At 46.0% G+C, this 13,675-nt stretch overlaps 1 protein-coding gene across 5 annotated transcripts in view; it reads left to right on the top strand.

The window, feature by feature from the left end:
• The window catches only part of ZHX3 (zinc fingers and homeoboxes 3), an 82,113-nt gene that overhangs the window by 28,088 nt on the left and 40,350 nt on the right, over positions 1-13,675 (top strand). For 3 of the 5 annotated variants that reach the window (XM_069243792.1, XM_069243794.1, XM_069243791.1), the window contains exons 2-3: positions 1,192-1,254; positions 1,667-1,730. The gene's annotated coding sequence lies outside the window, so the exon portion shown is untranslated. The remainder of the gene's footprint in view (positions 1-1,191; positions 1,255-1,666; positions 1,731-13,675) is intronic. The other 2 variants (XM_069243793.1, XM_069243795.1) reach the window with 1 other exon arrangement.

Below are 13,675 nucleotides of genomic sequence, written 5' to 3'. Positions count from 1 at the left end.
ATCCACTTCAAGTGGATGGTAACTGCGATTTCATTTGCGACCGCTTTCGAGGTCGCAAATGAAATTGCATATCGTTGCGAGTCGCAAATAGGAAGGGAACACCCCTTCCTATTTGCGAGTCGGAAATGCATTTTGCGAGTCGGATCCGACTCGCAAAATGCATTTCTGCATCTTGTAGAGCCTTTTGCGCCTCGCAAACGGCGTTTTTCGCCGTTTGCGAGTCGCAAAACCCTTGCTACATCTGGCCCTAAGCACCTTTAGACAGACAGTAGTACAACTACACTTGTTTGTGATGATTTATGTCCGCTGGACTTTTTCAGATGTATGGGGATTAATCAAGTCCGTACACTTGTGCTCAGATGTTCATATATTTCAGAATACAAAATCCGATACTTGTCCATTTATTTAAAGCCATGACCACATGCTTCCCTAGCAGTGCAAATGGTTTGGAAGTAGCTGGATATTTCCCCACAACCTTTGCGATCGATCTGATGCTAAAGTTATTTGTTGTTCCTTCTCAGGCGCCAGTTTGCACATTATGTGCTACCTAGTGGTGGTTAAGTTCTGTAAATGACCAAACACCTGCTACGAGCAGCATTTAAATCTGCTGTTATCGCAGCAAATGGCATGTTGTGTACAAATAGCAAAGCCTGTTCCCAAATATGTATTTGGCAGTCCGTAAGCTGTTTAGTAGGGCAGGTGTTCTTACCATTTTGACCTCTGTGCCACCCGTCTGAATCATTATTGCAAGCCAGGGACCCCAACTAAGCAATGTCAACCTTAAGACAATACACAGAAGCATAATTAGCTATGCATTTTAACAGTTGCACAAATTATGCAATATTTATTTTAATTCACAAAGAATGCAAAAGTCAACATTGGATGGGAAGGTTTGAACTTTTCAAAATGTTGTTTTATTTCTAAAAGACAAAGCAGTATGCTACAGTGAAACATATCACTTAGTCTTTTTTGGTTGTAATGCATGTCCCCTTTGGTGGCCTCAATTTAGGCACTGTAAGCGCCAACAAGTCATCCATAATGGATTCTGTTTTGATGTAGTTGTGCTACTCTCACAATTCAGTTTTAAATCCCTTCATGTTTACAAAGAACTTTTGAGTGTTTCTCGTTTTAATTTAACTTTAATGCATATATAATTATTAATCTTCTAATATTATTTAATTTTCTAAACAGTTGCGGACCCACGGTGTAAGTGTCTCGAACCGCAGTTTAAAAGACACTATATGAAAGGGCTTGGTAAGGATTTTCTAATTTATCCAAAAAATCTGAGTATTATTAAATATTGGGTAACATATTATTAATATATGACTTCTAGTTCATCCAGGAAAACGTTGCCTTTATTTTATTGGCAAAAATTGAGAATAGATTTTGAGTGAACTGCAACATTTTTGATTTCATGTCAATTTTCTGAAAATTGAAGTGGCATAACATTTTCCTTGGGTGTACTCCAGCTCGAGTTGTTAGAAGATAAGAAACATCTGTTATATAGGCATAGTGTGGTGGTTACCTAATTGTGTATGAAAATGTTGTTTGCATGGGGTGTTATGTATTAGTATAGCACCCATGTTGTGGGGCATTATATATAAGTATAGCAGCCATGTTTTTAAAATAATTATATTTTCTTTGTCTTCTGTCGCCTATCCACAAGCAGGAGCAACATGCCACCTCAAGTAATTCAAGAAGTGCTAAACTAATCCAGTAATTAGTAATAGGTGAGTGAATTGAAGACCAATTGTAGTTTCACTGTTTGAATCAAGTTTTATTTATTGAGTTCTGTAACATTATTGAACATATCTTTAATGCCTTATGCCTTCTCTCTGTCAACGTTGAATTTCTCTCCTTATTTTCATTCTCTTGCATCATGGTTTAGGCAGATTTGTCTGAACTGTTTTCCTACATATCGGCATGGTCTTTGTGGGCAAATAATGCAGCACCTCAGTTTGATCTTGCACTTACCAAGGTTCCAGATGATGTATAAATATTCTTTTTGTCCTTTTTTTATGGTTGCACATCTTGTGTTATGCGCTCACAAAGCCATCCTGTAAACAACGTACTACAAAGCTTTACCAATGGACAGCAGCACCCAGCACTGTTGGTATTTTCAGAACCCCTTTTAGTGCAACCAAACACTGTCAGTTTTGTAAATCATTAATGAGTTGTATTGTATGTTGAGTACTCTCTCCCCATTGCATTTGTCTCTTAAAATGTCAGAATATTTCATGAGTAACAGTGTTGAGGATCTATCAAAACCAATGCAATTACATGTTGCCGGATGTAAAATGTACATAGGCTTTACTTTCATGTAATTATGCAAATGTTGGCTGTTCATTCACCATACAAGATGATCCAACTTATCCACAAGAGTGTTTAGACTATTTTTTGGCAGGCGGTTAGGTTGTTTAATATTGCTATTGTAGCAAGCAGGGGCATAATTGTGTTCAGGTCTGTGTGGGGGTGTTTTATACTTCTTTTGTGACAGTACCTGTTCTAATATTGAATGGGACTTCTTGACGACACGTGATTGGACCAAAACTACATTTGTGTGTCCCAGTGTTATGAGACTTTTAGGGGTCTGGTCTACATTGTTATTATCTAGCTAAATTGTTTAGGTCGAAGCCTACCTACCAGATAGCACAGCTGGCTGGCTTGCTTAAGACTTCTTGTGGGCATTCATAAAGCCTCCCTGGGAATGCATTTTGCCCAGTGCTTAGTATTAGCTTTGTGGATTGTAACGTCAAAGTTGCTTATTTTCTATTTTCCTGGCTTTATTTGCTATAGGCTGTTTGTCCCTCCCTACTCCATCCTTTGTTTTCAAGTACTGCTTTCTGTAAACATGCCTTTAAATGTTGTTCTTATCTTGCCACATTTGCTGTGCATTCTAAGACAGAAGTCAAATGTCAGGCTGCGTCTTCCAATACAGCTTGGTATTTACTTTTCTTTCTCTGAATTCAAAGTGAGGGGATTTATGTGACAATCCTGCTGAGTACCCATGTGAGAGGATAGGGTTATGCTGGTATTATTTACTTTTTTATAGCACACAACTAAAATGAACTGTTCTGATGTTTCAGAATATCCCAAAATCAATACAATAGGTGATGACATTTCCACACATTATCGTTTGTGTACAGTAACGCTGTATGCTAGTGCAACTGTAATGGTAATTTCAATTGAAAATGTGTTGTCTGTAATGGCAGTGAGATACCAAACAGTGAGGTACCAAACCATGCAAACGCCACATTGCGCCACTCCTCTTTACACCACTCAATTCTACAACATTCTACTCCACACTGTGCCCCTCTACACCATTCTACGACACTCCATTCTACGACACTCCATTCTACGACACTCCATTCTACCACACTCCATTCTACCACACTCCATTCTAAGACACCACTCCACTCCACTTTACACCCCCTCCCCCCAAAGCCACTCAACTCCGTGCCACTCACTTAACACACTTTACTCTATGCCGCTCCACACCACATACCCCACTCCACTCAAATCTACCCATATCCAGTAGATTCCACTCAAGTCTAACCCAGTCCACTCAACTCCACTCTACCCCACTTCTGTCTACCCCATTCCACTCCAAACCACCCCACCCCACCCCACTCCAATCAACCCCATGCTACCTCACCACAATCTACACCGATCTACCTGACACCAATCGACTCCACACCACTACAATCAGCCAAACTCCACTCCACCGCACCCAATTCCAATCTGCTCCCCTCTACTTCAGTCTACCCCACTCCATCCCACCCCAGCTACCCCAATCCACTACAATCAGCCCCAATCCACCTCAGTTGTAGCAAGGTGAAGGTATTATATGGTATGACTAGGTAGTCTTACCATAGAATACCAGCACAGTCTCAGTAGTGGTACTCCGATTCACCCTCAGCAAACCATAGCTCAGTCCTAGTAGTGTGGCAAAGAGCAGTCAGGCTACTTAAAGGGACATGTGTAAAGAATTTCACATTACTAACATGGACAATAAGTAAATGGCATGACTCAACAGAAATCCAACACCAACTTAGTAAAATAGACTACATTTAAATCTTAATTTAGACACCAAAACAATCTTTGTAGCTTTTGTACAACCGCAGTTGTGAATGTTTAAGTCTTTGGAAAATACAGTACTTGACAGTTTTAAAGGGCTTCATAGAAGTCATTGGGGAAAATAGCAGTGTGCACTTGTCAGGCACTTGTTCCGGCAACCTCATTGGAACTTAAGGTTCTGTGGGGACCTAGACCAAGATTCAACAGTCAGACTTTTGTTACTATGCCCAGGGAGTCCGGTTGCAGAGGTGACTTGGCTGACCTTGGTGCCGAACGGTCCGCAGTGGCTGGTGCGTTTTTGCACTCCATTGCAAAACTGGACTTGGGGTGGACTCCAACTCTACCGTTCGGATGTAGAGGTCTTTGGGGGCCAGGACCAGGATTCGATGCTTAGATCTTCACCACCTCGTCCAGTGGCTCTGGGTGCAGAGGTGGCTCCTAGCTGTCAGTCACCGGGCTGGTCGTGCCAAGTTGCTTTGTTGCTTTAGACGGTCACTTCCTTCATGCTGCAAACCCACAGGAAGGGGGCTGCTTATGGCATCTGTCCCATGCTGTGGGGGTGCACCGGAGTCTGTGAACGTCGTGTGGCCGTCGGTTTCTGTGCAGGCGACCAACAAGCCTTGGTAGCTGCAAGGGTGGTCTACGAGCTTTATGGCGGCTGGAGGTCGTTTGGTGGGGAGTAAAGGCTTGAAACTTGGCACATGCCTCCTTCCACTCCTTAGATGTTGGGCACTGAGTTTCCTTGGGCTCAGGCACTCTGAGCCCATTGTGTCACAGTTCTTCAACTTTAGCACTTCTTTACTCCTGCAGTTTACAGGGGACTGGTGGCACGAGTCAGTGGAATCTTCTTGGGGATTCAGTGACCTCAGGGGTCCCTCTGTTTAGGACAAACAAGTTTTCATCTCTAGCACTCGTTGGCCACTCTGTCCCAGTACTGGTCTCCCTAGGTCAGTCTGTGTCCTCTTATTTGCACTGGGACTGGAGTCCAAGTCCTGTTCTTGGTGCGGACGTCTCTTTTTTTGCTTCATTCTTCTTGTCCCGGCAAGATCTAAGTTTTTGTGCCATGGGAGCCCCTTAAATCCTGGTTTAGAAGGCGTTTTAAGGGTGTGAGGGGCAGTGGTCAATTGGCTACTGTCCCTACTAGTCTGCCCCTGCAGTGACAACTTCCTGTGGGGAGTACGTCTCTTTCTACCCAGAACCCACTATTCTTGGGGTCTGCCAAGATTGCATAATCCTTCTTTGGCCATGCAGTCCTCCTAGCCCACCCTCAAAGTTGTGGCTAGTTTGATGGAGGTGCATGCCTCCTGCATAGCTAATTTCCCACCTGCCCAGCGGGTCAGGACAGGAAGGTCTTTGTCCTCCGATGGGGGAAACAACTCTCGGCACATCAAAGGCAGAGGAGACTTTGAGGCTGACCTCTCTGATTCTAATCTTGCTAACCAGCCTGGGAGGGAGGAGGTGTGACCTCCTTCCTGCCCAGGCCCTTTGTCTTACGACCTGCCAAGGTGTTAGCAACTCTGGCAGGAGGTCAGACTCTTGTCTGTAGCGGCTCAGGAGAACACACCAAAACAGTATAGGACTGGGTAACGTGGTGGGCACCCTCTAAGGGTGCCACCTGGGCATCGGCTTTTTATTCCTGAACATGGGCATCATGTTCCGGATTAAAAAGTGCAGTGTTTGATACCAAACACTACGGGATTCGGCTGGGCCATTGCAGAGCTGGACATCTGAGCAGTGGTCAGGTGCCAGCCAATGTTATCCAATGTACTGCCAGTTACTCGGGCTGGCATTGCGTTTTAGATGCCAGCACGGGCACATGTGTGCTCCTGCACATATGCCCTCACTCTTGGGACAGTACATCCTGCCCCCTGGGCTAGAGGGGGGGGCTGCTTTATGAGTGACTGACCTGTCCATGGGCAGTAACAGGGACTCTGCCTGAACTTGGTGTAGGCAGAGTCTAACTCGAGCAGCAGGCTGCTCATACAGGCTGACATGGCAGCTCTGCAGTCTCTTTTACTTGGGTACTCAGGGTGGCACAATCAGTGCTGAAGCCCTTGTACCCCCTTTACCACCCTTGCACTGGCTACCATTTACTGGGGACTTACAGGGGTAGTAAGGTGTTTGCCAATTGGCTTATGCAATTCAACATATACTTTAAGGGAACGAGCATTGGTACTGGGGCCTAGTTAGCAGGCCTCAGTACACTAACAGGCCAAAAACCACAGCATCTGACAGCAAAAAATGGGGGTGAGGGGTAACCATTCAGAAGGGGCACTTTACAACACCAGTCTGCTCCACTCCACTCCAATCTATCCTGCTCCACTCCACCCGCTACTGTCTTAATATCCGACATGCTACTCCCATCTACCCCTCGCCACCGCTCCAAACTCCCACTGTACTCTACTACAATCTTCCCCCCACTCCATTCCAATCTACCCTTCTCTAATCTACCCTTCTCTAATCCACCCAGTCTACCCCACTCCAATATACCTCCCACCCTATCTACCTGGCTCCTCTCTAATCTAACCCAATCCACACTACTGCACTCTTCTCCAATCTACCCCACTCCATTCAAGTCTATCCCATCCACCGAACTCCAGTCCTTTCTATTCCAGTCTAACCCATTCCAAACTGTTGCAGTCCACTCCAACCTACCCCCCACGCAATCTACACCACTCATGCTACCCCACTCCACACCACTATGATTGATACATACTCGAGTCCACTTTACCCCAATCTACTCCACTCAAATTTACCCTACTCCAGTCTACCCCAATCCTTTACGTACCAGTCTTCCCAAGTCTAATCCTTTTCATTACAGTCTACTCCACTACCAAGTACTCCATTCCACTCCAGGCTACCCTACTCCACTCCACCGCAACCTATCCCACTCCACTCTACCCCACCCCAATGTAATCTATGCCACTCCACTCCTATCTACCCCACTCCACTCCAAACTACTCCCCACTTTACTCCACTCCAATCTACCCCACTATGTTCCAGTCTACCATATTCTAATCCACCCTAATTTATCCAAATCCAGTCTATCCTTCTCCAATCTATCCGACTTCACTCCAGTCTACCACATTCTATTCCAGTATGCCCTACTCTAATGTACCCCACTCCACCCACCTCCCCTCCGATCTACCCCACTCTATTCCAGTCTGAACTACTCTAAAACATATAGTCCAGTCTGCACTACTCTAAACCATCCTATCTATCCCACTGCACTTGTATACCCCTCTCTAATCCAGCCTACCCCACTCCACCACAATCTACCCCAGTTTACCCCACCTCAATTTATCCAACTCCAGTTTACCCCACTCTGCACCACTACAATCAACTATACTCTCACCACTCTACCCCACTCTACTCCACTATGATCCAGTCTATCCCACCCCACTCCACCCCCTCCATTCCAGTCTACCCCACCCTACTCCAATCTAATAAATACCACTCCACTCCTATCTACCCCATGCCATTCCAAACTGCCCCACTACAATCTACCCACTCCAATCTACCTAACTCTAATCCACCCAGTCTACCCCACTCCAATTTCTACCTCACTCCACTCCAAAATACTCCACCCACCCTAATCTACCCATCAGCACTCCAGTCTAGCCCAATGCCCCCAATCCACTTTTCTCCAGCCTACTCCAATCTATCCCAGTCTGATTCACTCCTCTCAAGTGTACCCCATCCACTCAAAGCCACTTCATTCTACCCCACACTACGTCACTCCAATCTGCTCGACTCCACTTCTCTCCAAACTGCCCCAGTCCACTCCGGTGTACCACAGTCCACTCCAATCTACCCCACCCCAATCCTCACCACTCAGTTTATCCCACCCCAATCTACCCCAGTGAACACCTCTATAATCGATCCATACACCACTCCACCCAATCTACCCCACCCCATTTCACTCTACCCCACTCCACTCTAACCCAATCCACTGCACTCTTCACCAGTCTACCCCACCCCAATCTATCCAACTCCACTCTACTCCAATTTACAAAAATCAACCCCATTCCACCCCAATCTTCCACACTCCACTCTACCCCACTACAATTCTCTCCAATCTATTGCACACCACTCAAATCTACCCCACCCTACTCTAACCCACTCCAGTCTACCCCAAACTACCCTACTCAACTCCAATACCAATCCATTCTACTTCAAAGTACCCCACTCCACCTACACCACTCTCCCAAACTACCCCACACCACTTTAACCCACTCCACTCCAATCTTCCCCAGTCCTCCACTCCAATCTACCCCACTTTATTTCAGTCTACCACACTTGTATCCACCCTAATCTACCCCACTCCAGTCTATCCATCTACAGTCTTTCTCTCTCCACTCCATTCTACGCCACTCTATTCCAGTCTGCCCTCCTCTAAACCATCCTAATCTACCCCAATGCACTTCAGTCTACCCCACTCTATCCAATCTACCGCACTCCACCCCATGTCACTCTTTTCCAATCTACCCCACCCCATTCCACTCTTTCAATATACTCCATATCAGTCTACCTCAGTCCACTCTAACCCACCCTACTTTACTCTACCCCAGTTTAGCCAACTCCACTCCATTCTACCCCACTGTATTCCACTACAGCCACTCTGGTGTACAGCATGGCTAAAACACATTGCTAAAGTCAGTAGCTCTCGCATAGGCAAGACCTACCTGTTGGCTTTGCCAATGCTTTTTTTTTTTATTGTAATAAATAAATGTTCGATGGCATCTGTCGCTGTAGATACACATGGTATGCATGAGCTCGCCATCTGGTGTTGGGTCGGAGTGTTACAAGTTGTTTTTCTTCGAAGAAGTGTTTTCGAGTCAAGGGACCGAGTGACTCCTCCTTCTGTGCTCATTGCGCATGGGCGTCGACTCCATCTTCGATCGTTTTCTTTCCGCCATCGGGTTCGGACGTGTTCCTGTCGCTCCGAGTTTCGGAACGGAAAGATAGCTGATACCAGAAGATTTTCGACGGTATCGTTGCGATCCGGTTCGAGATAGACACATACGGCGACGCGTTGAACATCGAAGCGCTTTGGTGCCCTTCGGGGTAGATTTCGGCACCCCGTCGGGGCCTAGTCGGCCCGACCGCGTGGAGAACAACGCCGATGGAACAGACCCCGTTTCGATTCTGCCCCGAATGCCACAACAAATATCCTTATACGGACCTACACTCGGTCTGTAACCTGTGCCTGTCACCCGAGCACAGCGAAGAATCCTGTGAGTCCTGTCGGGCGTTCCGGTCCCGAAAAACTCTGCGCGACCGTCGAGCGAGAAGACTGCAGATGGCGTCCACGCCAAAGGAGCGTCGACAGTTCGAGACAGAAGAGGAACAGGAGGAATCCTTTTCCATCCAGGATTCAGACTCCGACGAGCTAGACTCTACAAAAACTGTGAGTAAGACGTCGAGATCAGAACTTAAAAAAGGAAAGAAGGCCCAGGGGACGCCACTGCCAACCGGCCATGGCTCCACCCAAATTCTCGGTGACCAACAATCGGCACCGAAAAAGGCCCATTCAGTGTCGAGATCGTCCGACTTCGGTCGAGACACCGGCACGCAGCCTCCTCGGGACCGAGAGAGTGCTAAACAGAAGCATCGACGAGAGTTCGGTGTCGACACGGATCGACGCCGAGACAGTGGTGCCGAAGACCATAGAGGCCAAGAATTTTCGGCACAGAAAAAGAGGAAGGTTACCTCGGAGCCGAAAAAACAATCAACAGGGTTTTCGGAGCCGAAAAAAGCGACATCAGACCCTGTTTCAGGCTCCTATACTGAAGAGCATTCTATGTCTTCACAAATGAAGAAACATAGATTTGAACAAGAACTGCAATCCACTGACGTGGATCACACGCAAAAGCGTATCTTTATTCAGCAGGGGACTGGGAAGATCAGTACCCTTCCACCTGTCAAACGAAAGAGAACGCTTCAGTTTACTCCTCAGCAACAAACAGCACAAAAGGTAACACCTCCTCCCTCGCCTCCACCTGTAACTCCGGCTTCGCCAACTTACACCCCGTCACATTCGCCAGCTCACACCGCCATGAGCCACGATGACCAAGATCAGGATGCGTGGGACTTGTACGACGCACCAGTGTCTGATAACAGCCCAGACACATACCCAACTAGGCCATCACCACCGGAAGACAGCACAGCCTACTCACAAGTGGTGGCTAGAGCAGCACTATTCCATAATGTGGAACTACACTCGGAACAAGTAGAGGATGATTTTTTATTTAACACCCTCTCTTCAACCCACAGCTCCTACCAAAGCCTGCCGATGCTCCCAGGCATGCTACGCCATGCAAAGGACATTTTCAAGGAGCCAGTTAAAAGTAGGGCAGTGACGCCTAGGGTGGACAAAAAGTATAAGGCGCCTCCTACGGACCCTGTATTCATCACCTCTCAGCTGCCACCAGATTCTGTGGTGGTAGGGGCTGCCAGAAAACGGGCAAATTCACACACTTCTGGGGATGCACCTCCCCCAGATAAAGAAAGCAGGAAATTCGATGCAGCCGGGAAGAGGGTTGCTGTCCAAGCAGCAAACCAGTGGCGCATCGCAAATTCACAAGCGCTGCTAGCGCGATACGACAGAGCCCACTGGGATGAGATGCAGCATCTCATTGAACATCTCCCAAAAGATCTGCAAAAAAGAGCAAAACAGGTTGTTGAGGAAGGTCAAAACATTTCCAACAATCAAATACGCTCCTCCATGGATGCAGCAGACACGGCCGCAAGGACCATTAATACGTCGGTTACCATCCGTAGGCACGCATGGCTCAGAACGTCTGGATTCAAGCCAGAAATTCAGCAGGCAGTGCTTAACATGCCAGTAAACGAAAAACTTCTGTTCGGTCCGGAGGTCGACACAGCCATAGAAAAGCTCAAGAAGGACACTGACACTGCCAAAGCCATGGGCGCACTCTACTCCCCGCAGAGCAGAGGATCTTATAACACCTTCCGCAAAACACCTTTTAGAGGAGGGTTTCGGGGTCAGGCCACACAAGCTAGCACCTCACAGTCCGCACCGCCCACCTACCAGGGACAGTACAGGGGAGGTTTTCGGGGCCAGTATAGAGGGGGGCAATTCCCTAGGAATAGAGGAAGATTTCAAAGCCCCAAAACCACTACCAACAAGCAGTGACTCACACGTCACTCACCCCTCCCACACAACACCAGTGGGGGGGAGAATACGTCAATATTACGAAGCATGGGACAAAATAACTACAGACACATGGGTCCTAGCAATTATCCAACATGGTTATTGCATAGAATTCATGCAATTCCCTCCAGACATACCACCAAAATCACAAAATTTATCAAAATACCATTCACAGCTTCTAGAGATAGAAGTTCAAGCACTACTGCAAAAAAATGCAATAGAATTAGTACCAAGCACACAAATAAACACAGGAGTTTATTCACTGTACTTCTTGATACCAAAAAAGGACGAAACACTGAGACCAATTCTAGACCTCAGGGTAGTAAACACATTCATCAAATCAGACCACTTTCACATGGTCACACTACAAGAAGTGTTACCATTGCTAAAAAAACACGACTACATGACAACCCTAGACCTCAAGGACGCATATTTCCATATACCAATACATCAATCACACAGGAAATATCTAAGGTTTGTATTCAAAGGAATACATTACCAATTCAAAGTATTGCCTTTTGGTTTAACAACCGCTCCAAGAGTATTCACAAAATGCCTAGCAGTAGTCGCTGCACACATCAGAAGGCAGCAAATACATGTGTTCCCGTATCTAGACGACTGGCTAATCAAAACCAGTTCGCTCACACAATGCTCAAACCACACAAATCAAGTCATACAAACCCTCTACAAACTAGGGTTCACCGTCAACTTTGCAAAATCAAACATTCTGCCAAGCAAAGTACAGCAATATCTAGGAGCCATAATAGACACGACAAAAGGAGTAGCAACGCCAACTCCACAAAGGATCCACAATTTCATCAGGGTCATTCAACACATGTCTCCAAACCAAACAATACAAGCAAGAACAATACTACAGCTCCTAGGCATGATGTCCTCATGCATAGCCATTGTCCCAAACGCAAGACTGCACATGAGGCCCTTACAACAGTGCCTAGCCTCACAGTGGTCTCAAGCACAGGGTCACCTTCTAGATCTGGTGTTGCTAGACCGCCAAACTTACCTCTCGCTTCTATGGTGGAACAGTATAAATTTAAACATAGGGCGGCCTTTCCAAGACCCAGTGCCACAGTACGTAATAACAACAGATGCTTCCATGACAGGGTGGGGAGCACATCTCAATCAACACAACATAAGAGGACAATGGAACATACATCAAACAAAACTGCATATAAATCATCTAGAATTATTAGCAGTTTTTCAAGCACTAAAAGCTTTCCAACCAATCATAACCCACAAATACATCCTTGTCAAAACAGACAACATGACAACGATGTATTATCTAAACAAACAAGGAGGAACACATTCAACGCAGTTAAGCTTGTTAGCTCCAAAAATATGGAAGTGGGCAATCCATCATCAAATTGGTCTAATAGCACAGTTTATTCCGGGGATCCAGAATCAGCTGGCAGACAATCTCTCTCGATCACCAGCAAGTCCACGAATGGGAAATCCACCCACAGATTCTGAACACCTACTTCACACTCTGGGGAACACCACAAATAGACTTATTTGCAACAAAAGAGAACGCAAAATGCCAAAACTTTGCGTCCAGATACCCACACAAGCAATCCCTAGGCAATGCCCTATGGATGAACTGGTCAGGAATATTTGCTTACGCTTTTCCTCCTCTCCCTCTCCTTCCTTACCTAGTAAACAAATTGAGTCAAAACAAACTCAAACTCATTTTAATAGCACCAACGTGGGCAAGACAACCCTGGTACACAACACTGCTAGATCTGTCTGTAGTACCACACATCAAACTGCCCAACAAACCAGATCTGTTAACGCAACACAACCAACAGATCAGACACCCGGACCCAGCATCGCTGAATCTAGCAATCTGGCTCCTGAAATCCTAGAGTTCGGACACTTACAACTTAGCCAAGAGTGTATGGAAGTCATAAAGCAGGCCAGAAGGCCATCCACTAGACACTGCTACGCAAGTAAGTGGAAAAGATTTGTTTGGTACTGCCATCATAATCAGATACAACCACTAGACGCAACTCCAAAACATATAGTAAATTACTTGCTCCATTTACAAAAAGCAAAGCTAGCCTTCTCTTCTATTAAAATACACCTTGCAGCAATATCTGCATACCTGCAAACTACATATTCAACTTCCTTGTATAGGATACCAGTTATCAAAGCATTCATAGAAGGGCTTAAAAGAATTATACCACCAAGAACACCACCTGTTCCTTCATGGAACCTAAACGTGGTTCTAACAAGACTCATGGGCCCACCTTTCGAACCCATGCACTCTTGCGGAATACAATTCCTAACCTGGAAAGTTGCCTTTCTCATCGCCATTACATCTCTAAGAAGAGTAAGTGAAATTCAAGCGTTCACAACACAAGAGCCTTTTATACAAATACATAAAAATAAGGTCGTCCTACGACC

The sequence above is a fragment of the Pleurodeles waltl genome, chromosome 7, assembly GCF_031143425.1.
Source record: "Pleurodeles waltl isolate 20211129_DDA chromosome 7, aPleWal1.hap1.20221129, whole genome shotgun sequence".
NCBI lineage: Eukaryota > Metazoa > Chordata > Amphibia > Caudata > Salamandridae > Pleurodeles > Pleurodeles waltl.
This window is presented reverse-complemented; position numbering and strand designations above follow the sequence as displayed.